This window comes from Varroa jacobsoni, unplaced genomic scaffold (genome assembly GCF_002532875.2).
Source record: "Varroa jacobsoni isolate VJ856 unplaced genomic scaffold, vjacob_1.0 scaffold_448, whole genome shotgun sequence".
In the NCBI taxonomy this organism is placed as follows: domain Eukaryota; kingdom Metazoa; phylum Arthropoda; class Arachnida; order Mesostigmata; family Varroidae; genus Varroa; species Varroa jacobsoni.
In genome coordinates, this window is record NW_019213350.1 from 468,508 (window position 1) to 486,783 (window position 18,276).

Here is an 18,276-nt window from a genome sequence, read left to right on the forward strand (position 1 = left end):
AAAACTTGATCCCGTGATCGGTCTTGCTCCAGACTACGTTTTGATAGTCCCTATGGCTTGCCCTGCCTAAGGTGTCACTCGACCTCCGTTCGCCACAAAGTCTGCATCCCATAAAGATGTTCATCGATGGGAGACAAAGCTTTCCAGGCAAGACATTTTAAGTGAGTCTTCCACAAGGAAAACGCAGTGTCAGTCCCATCGTTTGATAACATAGATACAGGTACTAACCTCGATGATTGAAGTAATTACGGGCGTATGAATGGTGCGTCACTGACAAAGAATGTAGATATTTTTATATAATGTGCATGTGTATGTAAAGGGCCTTAAGCGCACTAAAAATGTCCTATGACCTATGAACGAGCACGTCGGCGTCTGCAAAAAGGACTATAAGGAATATGGCAAGATCAATACGGTAAATGGTTTTATTAACTTGACGCGATTATGTGATTACATTGTATTACAAGAGTAATCGGGTAAAATGATTGATGTGCATTGCTTTGGGACCCTCAAGTGAATGCAATTAAACTTATTGTATATCAAAGGATTTGAACTCTGTTAAAGTTCATCAACAATTAAAAGCTTTCGCAGGCGTTGAAGGCCGAAAGAAGCGGAGGATGCATCTTCCGCGTCCCAGCGCAAAAGTGTGCGTAAAATACTTTGGCTTTCGAGAGGGTCAGATTATCGATAACTATTAGCAACTGGAAGCGAACGTCTGCCGAGGTTGTGTCTTGGAGACATTGCTTGGTGACATATAATCTGGAGCTGACAAAATATCTGACAGCGAGTTCAGGTCACCAAAATGAATTTTTCGGACCATTTTCGAAAGACTTTGGATAAATAAAAGATAAAATAGCATTTTGAGACAGCTGCAGCTTCTGCAAAACAAGATACCCGTGTACTCTAGATACGAACCAAAAGAGAGCAAAGCTTTCTAGCTAAAGATTGCAAAGGTTCTAAAGATATTTCCATTTACACTGCAAGCAGAGCGCTTGAAGTTCAAGCACCTCTGCACATAATTATGAGCAATGCCGCAGTAATAGCCTCTTTTTTACTATTTACATAAACATTTATCATTAAAGGACACAGGTTTATTACATAGAGCTGTAATACTGGTCCAATTTATGGTTAATCGTACCCGAAAAAAAAGCATACACTTGTACCGCAAATTCGACTAACGGTAGAATGAATAATATTGCTAGGAAGGGCTATTAATTTATTTAAAAAATATGGCTAGAAACAGCAACTTTTGTTTAATTTTGTTTGCATATCTAGAAAAGGTCTTTGAAGATCTATTTTACAATTAGAAAACTCCCTAGAAAAACAAACAAAAAAAAAACGAAGTTTAAACAATGAGTTTCAGTGCTTCTCATTCCGTTGTCGTCGTTTAAAAGCAGATGTATCTTGTCTTGCCGGTAGATAGCGGCAGGGGTGTTATCGCAATTTTCTCCCCGCGCATTTCTAAAATGTCCGATATTATGATTCCCAGCTATGCTTCGTCCCATTTCGCATTGTTGTATTATTGTTAAAACTTCTATGGTAAACACCTTTTTCGATGTTCCAATAGCAAAGCAGGCCAGGCCTCTCTGTGTATTCCTATTTAGTTTCGGAGCAGCTTAGGGCGCTAAAAGGGTACTCTGGGTACGTACATACGACCCACATGACATCGCTATTTAATTGGACCATGGATAGAACCCAAAGCAAACGTTGGACGCGCGTTAGAGAAAAGAGACAAAGGAACATTGAAAAATCAAAGCCTCATCAAGGGGGAGGAACTGCTAATTTCACTTCTTCCTTATTCATATCTTTCTACGATTGTTTCCTGAAGGTGCTTGGTTATATCTTCAAACATATATATCCATCTTGTCCAGAACAGCGTCTCTGGCTTTTGTCTGCGCAAACAACCATTTAGGTAGATTAGAAATTAAGTAGATTACCCATAATCTAAGCCGCCTCTTCTTGAGTACAGAACATCTGAAGAAAAAAACCTTCTGCTTTAAATGCATAAATGCATAAATAATGCTTTAAATGAGAATATTTTTAAACACTGCGTATGGAATTGTGTGAAGTCACGTCTCTCTGTACATACGTCCGTTGTAGGCTAGGATGGCTATTAGATTGATATTAAGGGTGTGTCAAAGGCGGTTTCCTGTAGAACATCATCAAACTGCTTGAAAGAACCGAACTATCATCAGGAGTGCTCTGTTCATGGGCGAACTATGAAGACTGACTGTGTAGACATGAGAGAGGTGTCACCTTTGAAAGACCTCAGAATTGTGCCGCTTTATGTTTTAAATTAGATGTAGTAAATGCACATAGTTAAGTATTTCGTTTTATCGTTATTTAAAAGATTATTATAACTACTATTCAAATCAATGTTTCCGTCCTATAATCTACTCTTAGATTTTTAGTTCATCTTGCCTTCTCAAGATGTAGACGTTTTTTCAATAGCTATCAGGCAACCCTTATATAACGCACACTTTCACATAGTTTTATCAAGTTAGCGCCACTGTTACCGCCTTATCAACATCATTCCCCATGCGTTGCTATATCACTTGTGAAAATAAATACCAAACGTGTCGGGGTAATCTCCTGCTAGAAGGTTTTCGGATATGTTATAGGTTTGCTCTTTGACTGACTAGGAGTTATTCGATGTAATGGCCAGCAAAATGGACAGATTACGTATACACTCTACGGTATAATTGGAATAAACGATATAACTAATATTTTTGGCTTGAAGTAATCACGCGGATTTCGAAGTATCTAATGAGTGGACACACCGTATATCTATACGAATTTTGTATAGAGATTTCGAAATCTGAGTCTGTAGCCGTCGTTGCACAATAATTGACTAATGCGGACACTAGCTCCCGTTCGCATCAGTTACGATATACGCTTTTATATTCAATATGAAGGATTCGTACAAGTTCTCCTAACTCGATCGGTGACTCTGAGTTACTTTTGCTCATCAGGCCAATCAGTGAAGCAAACTAGTCAACACGACCCAACACCATCGCCGCTTTCCAAAGGAATTTGCCAAGCGAAAAGGGCAGCGTCGACCGCTGATGAAGCGGCTATTATACCATGCAATTGTACAATGGGTATGACACAATGTCAAGGACCGTATTAGGACGCATTCCGATCGGCGGTGGCACCCTGTAGAAGATCAGACCTTTCCGTGCGCTGCAATACGTAACGGCGAATAACACGCCATGCCACGTTGTTACGGCGCCGGCAGGCGCAATGCCAGGAGGCTTTCATGAGGACACTGATGGAAGCTGTATAAAGGCGTTGTTGCTAAGGTCGATGACAGTAGCAATATAAACAAAAAGGTCATACATTAAAGGATGGTTTTAGATACAGCTTAACGCCCTCTAAGAGAGGATTTCCGCCACTTCACGCGATGACCATAGGAAAAAACAATATTATAATCTCGGCAATTGCTACACAATAAGGCCCTGTCCATTCTTATTCACTTTAATGATTCCAGCAGGCTTGACAGGGTGTCGATTAACGTATATTCTAGGACATTTGTTATGTGTGCAAGCATGTATTCGTGAGCTCTCACACCGGGCATAAACGACATTTGCAGTGAATTATTATAGCAATGGCCGGCACCACTGCCAGTACAATAACTGTCGTTTGAGTTTAGCGAATTTCCAACACTGAAAGCACAGGCCCCGACTAACGAGCTTAACACAGATAAATTTTGCCATCTTCGATGTTCTGTTCTGCTGTTGTTGCCGACCGTATCCTTGTGAAAAGGAACGAGGCTTGCGAGTGTCTCAGTTGTACATGCCAGTTAACCTCTTATATATGGGCTAAAGGTTTCTTTAGTTTGCTAGAGGAGCAAAAAGAAACTTGGCGGTCACGAAGGCGCCAGCAACATCTGCAGGCGTCGTCTCCGTTATTGCTCTTCTAAGTTTCTGCCACTGGCTCCCCCTGGCGTAGCCGCTAGTATTGTCTTATGACACCGTAGTTGTTTCCTCCCGGACTGTTAATTTCGAACTAACTCACACGCACCCTTTCTCTTATAGGACTTGCTTTTTTTTCTCTATTCTCGAACTTGGCGTAGCCTGGCCGGCGGTGTCCGGGTTCCTCAACTCTTAGCTTTGTTGTTGATCTGGCTTAGTCGGCCTGTCTGTCGCAACGTTAGCCCTGTCTCATTCCATTACCTCCTAGTAGCATCTGCCCTCGTACTTCTACCGCCACCTCTTAAGATCGCTACATTCTTCTTGTGGAACGTCTTCTTGTTTGCGTTTTGGGGCCTTAAGGGCGCGCACTGTTTGCGCGTCCGGCTTTCGAATGAGCACTCCACGGCGCCGACACATACGGATAGCGCAGTACACATGACTACGGCAAACATCCGATTTTTTGTAATAGATGCAATGGACAAAGCGATTTAAGTTTGTATGCCAGTTCGTAACGCGTATATAGGGGGATGATATGCAGGTAGTGTAGTAGAGAGGTGCTGAATAAAGTGGAGTTTTCTCCTTTCCTGCTCGCATCGAGCGTGGTAGAAACACGTTTCGACTTAGCAGGCAACTGAAGGCTGTCCTCTTCGGCCACCTGCTAAGGAATACGGCTTTTCGATAGTACCCCATGGTTCTTAATCTACGTAACAAAGTTTCTTTACAAGTGAATAAACAAGTTTTAGTTAATGTAAGGATATTCGCCTATCACTGACACATATGGCTTCTAATAGGTCGACATATTTCTCTAATAATATTATAAAAACATCTCGTAAGACCTAAGCATTGTCATTTTGCTGCGGTTAGGTCACAGTTTCAATAGCTTACATCAATATGTGTATCAATGGCCGAAGATCTCTACAAAATCTAAGTTTCTCTATTGAATTTTAACACTAACTTATAATTAGCACTTTGTCGCATTAGTTGGACATAGAAGTTAAATTTGTTGTGAAGACTGCTAGTCGCGACTCTTATACAAATAAACCAGTTATTTGATTCTCATGCATAATGGTGAAGCTTTTAAGGGCACTGCTAAAAATATAGATCATATCCCTCTGCTTTGTTGTTATCTAATATGATCATTAGATTTTTTCAGATATACACATCTCGTTATTAGTCGCTTATTAAATGGCTAAAAACACTTTAGGGCCAGCGTATTGCTTGAGCGAGGAAGCGGTTTTTAATTGATTTCGGCCGCCCCAATTTAAAGAAATTCACGTTTTTCATTTATTTCATATTCTCCTATCACCCACACATACGGAAGCAACGTACGAAGCAAGAAGACAGAAGAGTAAATACAATATATTTACCCTTCTGTCTTTATTCTTCTTCAATCAAATTGTCGGTAGCTAGAGAAAGACATAGCCCACATGGCTGATAATCTAGTATCGTCTTCTGCTCAGCCGCTCTAGCGCGGGCTATTACAAATCGAGAATAAAACTCTGCTCTTACAAATGTGTTTATACTTTGTCATACGCACTCGTTATGAAGTAAGTACCTGTTTCGTTGTTCAGTATTCTATTCGTAAATTTTTTATTTACGTAATGTCTGAATTCGCTCGTTCATTTTGTGCTCGCACTATGTGCATGGGACAGGTAGACATGAAAGAAACTCTAGTGAGCACACGATGGTTACTGTTCACTTTGAAGGAAAGGACATAAGGCACAGAAAAAACGACTACATCTTGCTGTGCGCATACATACAACGTTCATTCACGGCTTAAAAGCGTTTTTCTGTTCGCGCAAGAAAAGATAACGGGAACAGATTTAAGGTCTAAGCTCTGGCCACTGGAGACTGTGAAATAGGCCCCAAGGAAGCAGTGTGATGATGAAATGGAATGACAGGATACAGTTCTTCGTCGGAGCGGCTTTAGAACAGCGGCGTAGACCCTCGGAGACAAAACGTTGGTCATAGGATTTACTGCGATACCACGAGGAGCAACGCAGAAACGATGGGACGACGCCAGCGGTTGTTCCCCGATACTGGGCAGCTGTCGGGGCATCTGTAACGACAACAGGAGCCGACACGCATCAACTGATGATAAAGCATAGCTCCTGGTTAGTCATTATGCGCTAATGTACACTCTCACACTAAATTTAATCTCAGTTTGACGACGGGCCTGCTGCTCCGAAATATAAATTTAAACATTTATCACTGTGTAAGTTTACTTCGCGTACAGGGTGTTCAGTTGAACCAGGGCAAAATTGATCTGGCGTGTTTATGAGCTGCATTTATATGAAAATAGATTATCCTCTTGTCGCGTGTACCGACAGATAAATCCTTCACGAACCCGCCTATTCGATGCTATTGTTATCTGCTGTGACCAAAGTTTTTTTAGACTGTTCGTAAGTCAAGGTCAGTTTCTCCTCTCTAAATTAACGGATAGCGCTTCAATGATGGCCATAAATAATAGGCTTTTGGTACGGCAAGGTTCGCTGAAGGTTCGTTGAATTACAAATTGCATAGCATGGCCTAAAATTTAGGCAGTCAAGTTTTCCCAATGGACGCCTTGCTTGCAATGAACACTCAAATTAGTAGAAGCTGCGTCGTGAATTTAACAGTGTTTACGCATTGGTTTCCTTTGTTGTTAGAAGACGTTTGTTCTTTTGTTGAACACAGTCGTTACTTACGGTTATGCAGAATCCCTTTATAATTCCTCTGAAGTTTACGATATGATCATAGATGAAAAATTTCATCCTGGCCACAACGAAAATACCCTTCGAGAAACGAATCGACCAACGGTTTATGTTTGAAATTGCTTTAGCGGCTAAGGTCAAGGGAAAGTATTTGGGTCACTACGTCTCGAGGGAGAAATTGTCTATTATCGATGACATGAGGCTGGATATAAGATTCTCATGAATTATGCGACCTGCGCGATTTCAAAAGCCATCTTTTATTCCGAATCAAGAATATATATTTCGAAAGCGAACCTACTGTGTCCGTCATGATGAACTTGTTATCCTGTCCTGGAAACAATTTGCCCTCTTCATTACGCATAGCCGATGGACGAACGCCACTACGACAAGCCGTAAAAATGTTTCCCGATTTACCTCGAACGTTCTGTGCGTATCGGATATGACACATTCGTTCACTGCTTAGCCGATTGATCGATCTGGCTGCTACGAATGGGCATTGAAGTCAACTCAAATGCATGCTCCACTTCACTGAAGGTGAGTTAAGACAGCGGTTTCGGGGCACTGATGCGTGCGCACAATCCCTGCGATAAAGAATAATGCATAAATCGATTGCAATTAACTTAATGTACGGCAGCCATCAAGACAACTACCGGTGCAGCACTTATATGCATTAACGCTTGCCAGTCTTCATCTGGGAAGTAACTTCTCTGCTTTCATGGATTATCTATCAGAGTTTTCACATAGGCCGGTTGAGGTTTGCTTTAGTATTAGTTGATTGATAGCGCTGATTCATTGCAGAGCATGTTATCTACAGGTTGACTCCATTTACTTTCTCTTTGCTACATTTAGGTAACTACGTCCTAATAACTTAATGGTACACGTTAAATGGCAGCTCTTGTCAAATGACGTTTTAATACTATAACTTCCATTTTGTGTGAGACGGAGTGGCAATTTACATATAGATAAATGTATACGATTATCTGAACGTTTGAAATTTAAATTCCAAACGGAATATTTCGCAATTCAAAGTGAAGTTTTTTCATTTCAAAATTATAATTTCTCATTAACACGATTGAGCGAAGTCACAAGATCGTTATATTACACAATACTAATAGAGAACATTTTGAAAAAAAATAATATAAATCATCATTATTAATGCTCATGAGCTGAACACACTGTAATATATTACACATATTTATGCGCAGATCTTACGTTTGAGCTTACAAAGACGTGAGGTGCGTGAACGGCTTCTGCTGTAAAACTGTTCTATTCACAGGCCTTTCCCTTAGAACGTATATATTTAGGTTGTCTGTGGCGTGTCTGGTTGCTGGCACGCATTTGCTATCCATATGTGGAAAATAACACGTTATAGCTAAACCGCCTGATTTTACGCTCCCATTAGCTCGGTGCACAGATGATATCGTGGCCAACAGAAACGGTGTTATTGCCCCTGCTCATCCTAAGCCAGTAATGTAGAACCCGCTGCCTTTTCCTAATCGTTGCCGCTTTCCTGCACGGATACGATGCGTATGCAGTCTACTCGGATCCGTGGCAGGATCTTCCGTTTGAAGATCTTGTTACGAACAACCAGCTGCATGCTCTTCGCTTTTTTTTTTTTTTTTTTTTATCGAAGTTCTTCTCTCGAGTAGCAGTCGCCGCAGCGAAGATAGTTAGGGGCATTGATGCTACAAAGGCATACATACAGGATGACAGATGCATTTCATTTGCCCGACTTATATTTTCTTGACTAGTAGCTTATTTGTGAGTCATTGTAATCGACAGTGGTTGCCTGTCGAGGACACGAAGCCACGACATCAGTCGTCTACTGGTCTGAATTGCCTAGACTCACCTACTTATTTGTGCATCACAGCGCCCCAGTTTCGTTCCACGAAGCGGCCACATTCACTGCTAGACTCTGACTTTAAAGGGGATCGGGAAAAGAAATGTTGGTATATAGCAACTCTGCAACAATATAGCAGCTGTAGCAGGGGCAGGAACGATAGGGTAACAGTAAACAACAAAAAAAGAAGTGGCCTGTTAGGCCGAAGACGGTTGGTAAGCATAGCCATAAAGGCGACTTATGTGCCAATTGACCTACAATTTTACAATAAGAAAAATAGACTAGACAGTTAACTACGTTCGTCTTTCCGGTATCGTCGTGCCTATATTATCAATGTCACAGGACAGATGCGTAATATATTCGTACTAATATTAATGATACTTTCAGCGAAACGAATTACTATTGCGTTACTCGTGGGCTTGACAGTAGATAGTATTGCTCAGAGAAGCTATCCATCAATCGCCAAATTTAAACTTCTCGCTCATCAGTTATCTATACAATCATAGCAGCAGAGTAAGTTCAGCTAACTTAATCGCCGGATCATTTTTACGGTAGCTATATATAGTTATTATTTTCATTAGGGTCAAGATCTTCATTGGCAGTTATGAGCGATACTTCTATCGCGATTAAGATGCGGATCCTAAAATATCCCTTATTGTAGTACTAAATGCTATTACTACTATTACTAGCTCAACAAATTTTGTCTATACCCTCGTGTCAAAGTGCCTCTTCTCAATTTTTCTTCAAGTCAATCTTCCTGTCCCCCCTATCAGATTAGGCGCCTTGTTTTCGTAGGCTTATGCTGCGATGTCTTGTGTAGCTTTGATCCCACTAGTGTTTATCGTCGTGCCCTGTATCCCCCGCCTTGTTTAGCTTGCGCTTGTTGCTATTCTTCAACCCACAAAATTCTGTCCCCAACGGCTTCATTGCTACGTTTACCCAGGTCGTGTTCTCCGATTTGCCTCGTTCTGCTGCCCAGAAATTTCACTTCATACGTCGTTCTCATCTAGTAGAATTATATCAGCCAGTTCGAATAGAACAAGAAAAATATTTCTTCGTATTTTATCGTGACGTCATCGCCTGACCTTTACAGCTCTGGGTACAACCGTTTTGCTCTTCAGGTTTCTCTCTTGCGCTAACTGCTTCTACAAGGCTTGCAGCCTTTACTCCTTTGATCGTCTGCACTATTTTCCTTCTTTCAGCCAGACCCTGCTACGTGGCTCCCTTCAGGAACATCCGCAGAAGGCGTCAACGAGAAACTAGCTTCATCCATGTCGATGTCGCTATCAGTAAGCGCCTTTATCGAACACAACTCGCTGCTGATGCCGCCGCTACCGTCACCGCCCCCAACACAAAATACACGAACGCAAATTCTCGGGGCCGCTGGCACCGGGTCAAATTATCGCCACTTCGTCATACCGGCGTATCTGTCCACCGATGGGCCAACCGAGCGACAAAGCAAGCAAGTTGGAAGGACATCGAACGAAGCCTATCGCCATTGCGAGATGTGGAAAGCTTGAGATGACATGAGAAAAAAATTTCCCTCGTTTTCTCCTATTTCAATGCGCTCTTCGGCGATGGGAGCTGTCTATATTTTTTCACCAGATGTCTCTTTCACTGTCTTTCTCTCCCTTGTTGACGAAACCTTCCAGCTGAGTCTTGCAAACTAGAGCTGTGTCTCCGATATCCTAACGCCGAGTCAAGGTCTAGACTGACGTACCTGGTCTATAGAAAAAAAACACGATTTTTTTCCCCCTATCAACTATCACAGGGACGATGCTTTGATACCGATGAGCAAGTCGGAATGCTCGAATATGACACTGTTAAACAGATAGTAATATAGAAAGAAAGGGTTATGTATACGGAACTTCACTCCGAATTTTTGCATCTTCATTGTTCTCCCGTAAAATGGTGGTTGCTGTCACATCAAGAATGGAATATCGGGCTCGTAAATAGCAAGTGGCAACCCGTTGGTTACGGAGTTGTCAATAACAGCTTAGCGTATAATAATTGTTTGCCAACATTAACAATACTACATAATACATTGAGTAGCACCATTTGTAAAGGAAAAAATTAACATATAGAGATTTTAAGTAATAACATATGTTAAAAACGCTAAACGTTTTGACATATCACGATAAGTCGAGATGGTTTTGGTAGGGCGGATCTTCTGTTTAATTCGATATATATTGTTCACTTTATTATATTATTAATATATTAAGGCTTATTTTAAAAAAGCAATCATTACTGAGATTACATATACGCATATGAACCATTTGTCCAATTTCTGTGACGCGAAATCAATTGGGCTAAATATTGTCGTATTAACTAGTTATCTTTAGAAATATCTAGGCTACCTTGTTGTGGTAATTTTTATATGTGTTTAATCGAGTACTTGTTACATTAGATAATTTTCAAACTTGAAATAATGTTTAAAAATTAGTTCTTAAAACTTCTAGTTTAAAATTAGTACTTTCTCGAGTGGTTAGCTTTTTTAGTTTTACTTTATTAATTTGCCGCAAGTGATCGAACGATGACTTTATAAAAAGTATAGACAAGGTCACATTTTATTTATCAAAAAAGGAATCTTTCGTTTATCCTGTCCTACCAGGTCCTACTTTGCTCTTATGAGATTGGGTGGAACAGTTCTCAAATGTTAATTTGTTCAGCTTCGCTGTAGGTATTGACGTGGTAAATACACAACAAAAACGCAAATAGCGGCCGGGGTTATCAAATGCTTTAAAGGACCCGAAGTTGATTTTGAGGTCTCGTCATGACTTTGAAAGGATCCCAGAAACAGTTTTTATCTCTATTCCGTTGAATGATATCTTTTGATCACTACTTTATTAGAAAAACAGTATCAATTGTGCTGTCCTCAATAGACGTTGATACGACAATATCAAATGCATCCAGTGTGAAAGCTAGTGTCAGCTATATTGAATGAAGCAAGGATACAAAACCGCATTACAAGCACGACATCTTATATGTAACGATGGGTCTAGCTTCAGCCGACAAAAAGCCGGCACAGGATACCCTATAATAGAATATGAATTTGTCTTGCATATAAAATGATGGTACGTCGACTGTTGCAGGCCTTCAGCGATACGTCAGTTACGAATAAACAATGTTCTCTATTGTCTAAAATATTTCGCCCATCAACTAGTGTCGACGTGGTCTTCTTACATACTACTTTAACACTGCAGAGTTGTTTACTAAACCGCTCTCTAGAAAACTCTCGCAGGAAACACTACTAACTTTACGCAAAAGAACTTCGGTGGCAAAGAAATGCATGCGGCATATTTGTGCACCAGCCCGAAATCGAAATAGCTTAAACAATTTACATTTTTCTAATTATATTACCCCGTTAATTTTCTAACTTTTTCGAATGAACAAGCGAAAAAAAAAAAAAAAAAAAAAAAAAAACGCTGATTTTGATATGCCGCGAGCGGTATGGCATATAATACTGAATTTTTCTATAAATGTACCAAAAAAATCAAATCTACACGGATTGTGGACCTTCCCGGGACGGGAATAGTAAAATATACAATTGTTTACCAGCCGTAGCTGGCGTGTGCGTCATTGTGGTTGGTGACCTGAAATCTACTTAACTGACGTTACCGCCATTCTGGCCCTCGAGATAAAACAAATTCGCCACGCAGTATAATGCCAAGCAAGGACAGGCCTTGTTGTTTTTCGAACATCACACAGGAATCGACGATATGACAAAATAAATTTTTTCTTTTGTTTTTGACTATGCTTCCTCACTGAATAATATTTATCTCAGATGCCACCTGAGTGCATGCCCAGTTCTCATTTTCGAAATTAATTCTACATCCAGTATGACGGGATTCTCCTGTTGAAGAGTCGTTTCTTCTCCTATGAGCTAGCACAACAGTGGTCAAAATATCTTTATGCTCAGCATCGAACGGAAGACTGGGCGGCAACATACGATGTTTAAGCATAACTGTAGTAGATACTAGCTCATAGGATATTCCAGGGATCAGATGATACGGAAAGATTTGATACACAACCAAAAAACAACACCCGTCTTGGCAAAAACTTGCCCAGTGGAGGCCTTTCAATCCTAGCGTTTCATTACGAATGGCTCTTCAAAAATAAATTTTCAAAAACACAGACGAAATCAAGGTGAGATTGAACGTAGGCACGTTACTACTAGGATGCTCGAAATGTTCGATGCACGTTAGATCTTACATGCAACAGTACGCATATGGGAACTATTAAGCAGAACAAGACAATCTTGCCCAGAAACTTAAGGGTAATATTATCTAGCTAAAAAGTGACCATATGAGAATGTATAGATAGATGACGCACATCGCTTAAGGTTTGCGAAGGATAAAATTTCTAAAACGGAAACGCTTCCTGTGCGCCAGATATCGTACCTATAAATGAGGCTTATTATATCTAATGAGGTTCCTACAAACTTCAATAAGCATATGCTGATGTATTATAATGAAAATTTTACCAGTGGTGGTAGCTCACTGGAGGAAATAAGGAAGATGTATATCAAGCAAATATGAATTGTACTTAGATGATTTATTGGTGAACATAATGTCTCGACTGAAAGGACCGAAGCAGGAATTTATCGAATGTAGTGTATTTATTGTTTAATATGAAAATCAGCGTAAATGATGTTGCTTAGCTCAAGAACAATATTCTACCGATCGTCGAAGCTTCAAATATTATACAATACTTAGGTGAATCACACGTCTTTTAGCTGTCACCACGATAGCTGGGGTCGTGCCGGATGCCGAGTAAGGACAATGGTACAATAAGAGGCAAAAAAGGGTTGTAGTGTTAGTGATTTTGAATACGGCCTAAACGCATCAGGCACTGCATGCACGAACAGTCGGCTCGTATCGACAGAGTTGACCGTCATTCCAGATCGCGGGAGCCATTATACGATATTTTTTTTCAACTCGACAAATAAATGTCGTATGCCATTTACAGAAATGGAAAATAATCATAGGTTTGGGTGGTACCAAACACTTCTAATGTCTTGGTGAATCGACGATTAAGACAGTGCGGCAAATCAATACGCCTTCAAGTCTATATACTAATACCTGGCCTGTCATTCTGCTACGGCCAGCATGATCCGGCTAACCGAACCGAGAAGATTTTAGGCTGAATCATAGACTGATAATGAGCGCCGCCAGAACTGTTATCGCCATCGGTTGAACAACACTGCCATATATGTTTGCACTGAACTATATGTGTATCCTACTACTAGTTTTTTTTTGCTAGCCAGAGTTAGGTAAAATACTTGTCAGATAAACTAAATTTCCGACCGTCATAGTTGTCATTAAGTTTCCGATGACTGATCACTGCGTCAACTTGTGTTCGTGAACCGTCGAAAGTACATCGTTAGCCGTCCAAGTCAACTGCTCTAAACGAATACGACCAATCGTAAGCGAAAATTTTCACTCTCGATTTGAATCGTCACCAACACCTAGCGCATAATATATACGATATATTTTACTTTTTTTTTATTATGAAAAAATCTTTGCTTTTTTTTTTTATTTCCAGTTACGAATTGCTTCTTCAGACATCATCAGATACTTTTCTGCGTCTATCTAGCTGGGTGGCTGTAAAGTCCCATACAGCAACAGGCTAATTGTGTAAGACATTCGGCATTAGTGCCATTTGGCTACTGAGATCTGGCAGGAAGAAATGTACGAAAATGATTGAAATAACATTTTTCGGACTCTAAGACCCCTTGATTACAATAAAGGCACCAGTACTGCCCAAGTCCACAAAACAAAGTGCACTGCTTATAATGAAGACGCGTTACCGGACGGGACGATTTAAGCGTGGTTCCGTCGCTTCTGTTACGGACCAATTAGGGAAAAAAAGTTACTGCGGATGTTGAGCGGACACGTCAGAAGGAATGCAATACATTTTATGGTAAAGCTCGAACGAGGTGACTCTATACATTTATCGAGATCGGAAAGTAACTGTGTGTTATAAACAGCTGGCTGGCGAAACAACTAATCCAGACCGCCACTATTAACAACTAATGATATAACAAGAAGACACTGAAAAAGGTCAATCGGAACTATTGTTCAGCAAGAGTGTCGTCTTCCACCGTGACGATGCCAGGCCATATGAAGCTAGCTTATGGGGAAATTTCAATACATTTACACCATGAGATTATTGTCTGTCTCAGTATCTGCAGAACACCCTCAATGGTGTTAAATGGAAAGATGCAAAATTCATTTGCCACAATTTCTCACCTAGAAACCAAGCAGGATTCACGGCTGATCGAATCGTGGACCGAAAATCGTCAAAACATTTTCGACCACACAATATATATATGAACAGTACTTGGTTGAATACCGAAATTATGACGACAACCACTTAATTTTCGCGGTAACAATATTTATACTGAAGTCTAGAGACAAATGGCGATAGCATATGTTATGCCGCTGGTGAATATTATCACCCATAAAACTGAATATTTCTGTACACCTAACTATTCTGCGATGGCCACATAAAGAACATATATAGGACCATACCTAAACCACCGTACCTATGACCATACCTGTAATATGTGCGATACCAGCCCGTCCGCTACAACATCAATCTTCCTCCGGGTTGCCTATCTAAGTTTAGTAATCTGTCTCCCTGACAGCGGTTAATTCTGCTTCTGCTTTTTGTGTTGTATGTATATTTAGTGTCCTTGTCGCTGTTGCTAAAAATTTGCCACGGTATTACCGGCCTATTGCTCGACGCCACAAAACCTTGTCGATACTCCGTTTCAGTCTCGGCTCAGGGCTGAGCAGGCGCTCGATCTTGCAAATCGATTGCGAGTTGGAACTCGGAAGAGTCAACCCGCAACGACTCTCGATCCCGAAGCGATACATTGCCCGCCCGTACATGCCCCATTTTGCTTTGGCCGATACGTGCCTCATTTTGGTCCGCTCTTTGCCGCTCTCTCCCTTTATTGACTTTTCATGTCCCGCCATGACATCTGATGGCGCCAGGAGACGTTTCATAACGTTATTATACGGCCAGAACTGCAACGCGACCCAATGGCGCCCCACGTATATCGACACACACGGAGAGGAGACACGGATTTGTTATCGGTCCGCGTACAGTCGGCACAGTGTCCCTCTTCCTTGCACGCCTAGAGACGCCAAGGCACGAAGCAATGAATGGCCGAAGTTGAAATAAGGCAGAAGCAGTAGCAGAAACGCACGCACTTACGTTCTTATTATGACCAGCGGATTGTCTCACGTGTGATTCCTGACAAGGAGCGATTAAATATAGAATTTTCAACTGAGTCGTTGTTTAAAAGAGAATGGAATCGCATATCATTCCTGATTCACAACAGATTCCCCAACGTTGGCGCTATCCGTTTCGAATCGGTTGCGTTGATTAATAACGTTAGAGAAGTACGAACTTGGGCTAGCATTATGTGAGTACCATTACACGCTGTCGGAGCCAGGCGACGGCAATGGGCGTATCGTTGTGGACGACCTTGTAATTATTTATGAAAAGAAGCAATGGTGATCTCTAATAGAGCAGCGAGACAGACGATCGATACGGCGATTAGGGCTACGAAAACAGAATACCTACTCTGCTTCATGATCGAGTGGGCTTGAAGTTTCGTGTAGGCTTTGTGACGACTCTACGACAAGTTATGACGGGCGTGTAACGTACGCTTGCTATACCTTTGATTCAATGTAATGTATATGTTTTTAAAGAGAAACGTCTCATTTAGCACAGTTGTTTTAGTCATAAAGGTATCATACGGAACCGTATCATGGTTAATTAATTAAAGCCAGCAAAGAAAAATACCTAGTTTTGTTGCATCATTAACTTTCAAATGGTGCTTAATTAATGTACACTGCTTGTTCGCACAGTGTTGCGTCCTATACACGGGACGCCAGTTCAGTCTATTTCCTGCTAAGAGCATTAGCGTGTATTAATATCTAAAAAGACGCAATGGAATCGGTTCCCCAAGTAGATAATGTTGATGCTACATAGTCAACCATGTTCTCAATTCTACCTTTCAAATGCCCGTTCACCAACAGGATGTAAATAAGGAACCTGTTCGTGCTCCCTCAACAAGCTTCTTCCCTTTTATAAAAAAAAAAAGGACAACGTGAGTTACTCACGTTTTATATGCAATAATTGCGTAACATAGTTAAATGGCAGGCGATGAGGTTTTGCTGAAAAGCCTTTAGCCTAGTAGAAGAAACCTACGACCAATTTATGGCTGATGGCAGTGCATTGAGAGTTCCGAGTTCCGCGTCGAACGCAACGAACGCGAACAAATAGATAGTTTGTTTAGCATTGAAGTAAAGGTCAGTGTGAGACCAAAAGGCAATAAATAACTACTTGTTTACTGCCAGATTAGCGATAACGATGACAGCGGTAACGACCGATTTAAACATTCGAAGCTCGACAAGGTTTGATAAAAATTTTACCGTCTTAACTAGATGTACACAGATCTCTCCTCTCTCTCTCTCTCTCTCTCTCTCTCTCTCTCTCTCTTGTAAACACTTGTTCGACAAGATATTCATAGACGTTTCATTGAATCGTGAAAAACAGCAACACGAATCCAACTATGTTATGTGTAGTGAAGTAAAGCAAAATGCATCCCAATAGAGTGTGCAGAAATATTTGACGCGTCTAACAGCTGTAACGCTTTACCTTTTTGTGAGTCGACGCTACTTGATAACAGCTAACAGGTAAGTTAGTAAAGTACTTGTATCTGACTTCACCTTAAAGGAATATCGGATCCTCCTCTGAAGTACATTTACTACTAAACTTAATTGAAGTGCCGCGAATGATACACAGTATGCTAGGTTTACGAATAAGCTATTCTGGTTCTGCCTTGACCGAAAGCACGTTACCACCTGAACAAAAGAATTTGACACTCCTTTGCCAGCCTAACCTGGCGCATATATTTGTCATCCCTCAAAGGACACACACTCTGGCCGGCAAAAGGACGCATGGTAAGCGTTAACTGTATTCAGCTACTGAGAAAAATCCTATTGTAGTCCGCTTGCGGACCCGTGTATGATGCCAATAGAACAGCGGAATTCAATTATAGAAGCCACACAAGTTCGCGCCAGATTCGACCGATTAGTTTTCTTAACATTGCGTCGTTGTTTGAAGGTAGGATAAAAATCACCTAGTCACTGTCAGGTATATGCCACTCGATGCCTAGATAGGCAGACGCGACTACAAACAGAGAACTTCGTTCTTGTGATCGCCGTTCAACGGGTTCAACTGTGTAGTGTATGTACGTACCTGTCATAAATCAAATGGCGTCCTATTGGATTGATGCTCTAAGCATCTTGGCGTGCACTTGAATAGCCTGCAATGGCAGGATCCATTTCTCCCTGTGTGTTTGCTGCCGTGTAATGCACAGTATGGCTAATAGTTATTGATTTTCACCGATACTCAGTTAGAACTAGTAGCGATATTAGCAGTAGTTAAATAAGAGGTAATTAGTCATTGTAATAGCGGAATTATCACACGAGGTCACTCACACTCACTCCAAGGATGGGGGGCATAACATATTCATACATACCTCAGTTGCTTCAGCACGCACTCCGATCAATAACACTATGATCTAGTCGTAATTTCTTTCTTTTTTAACGCGCGACGCACTTTTCCGCATGCACTTTATGGATGAAAGACATATTTACTATTCCGCAATCACGTCCGTTCTCAACTGTTGTGTTCTCACTGATTCGCGCTAGCTGAAGAAGGGACATGGCCAGTTGATACTTCGTTGTTCTTTAGCAGCTGGGCCTACTGACAACTGTAGAAACGGAGACTTTCCGATAGTCGGTTAATT

At 41.0% G+C, this 18,276-nt stretch overlaps 1 long non-coding RNA gene across 1 annotated transcript; it reads right to left on the reverse strand.

The window, feature by feature from the left end:
• Window positions 1-5,502: 5,502 nt before the first annotated feature.
• LOC111260510 (uncharacterized) lies at window positions 5,503-18,276 on the reverse strand. The gene is made up of 3 exons (XR_002680375.2): window positions 18,007-18,276; window positions 6,903-7,185; window positions 5,503-5,970 (listed from the first exon to the last, which is right to left on the reverse strand). It is a non-coding gene; the product is annotated as an uncharacterized LOC111260510 (long non-coding RNA).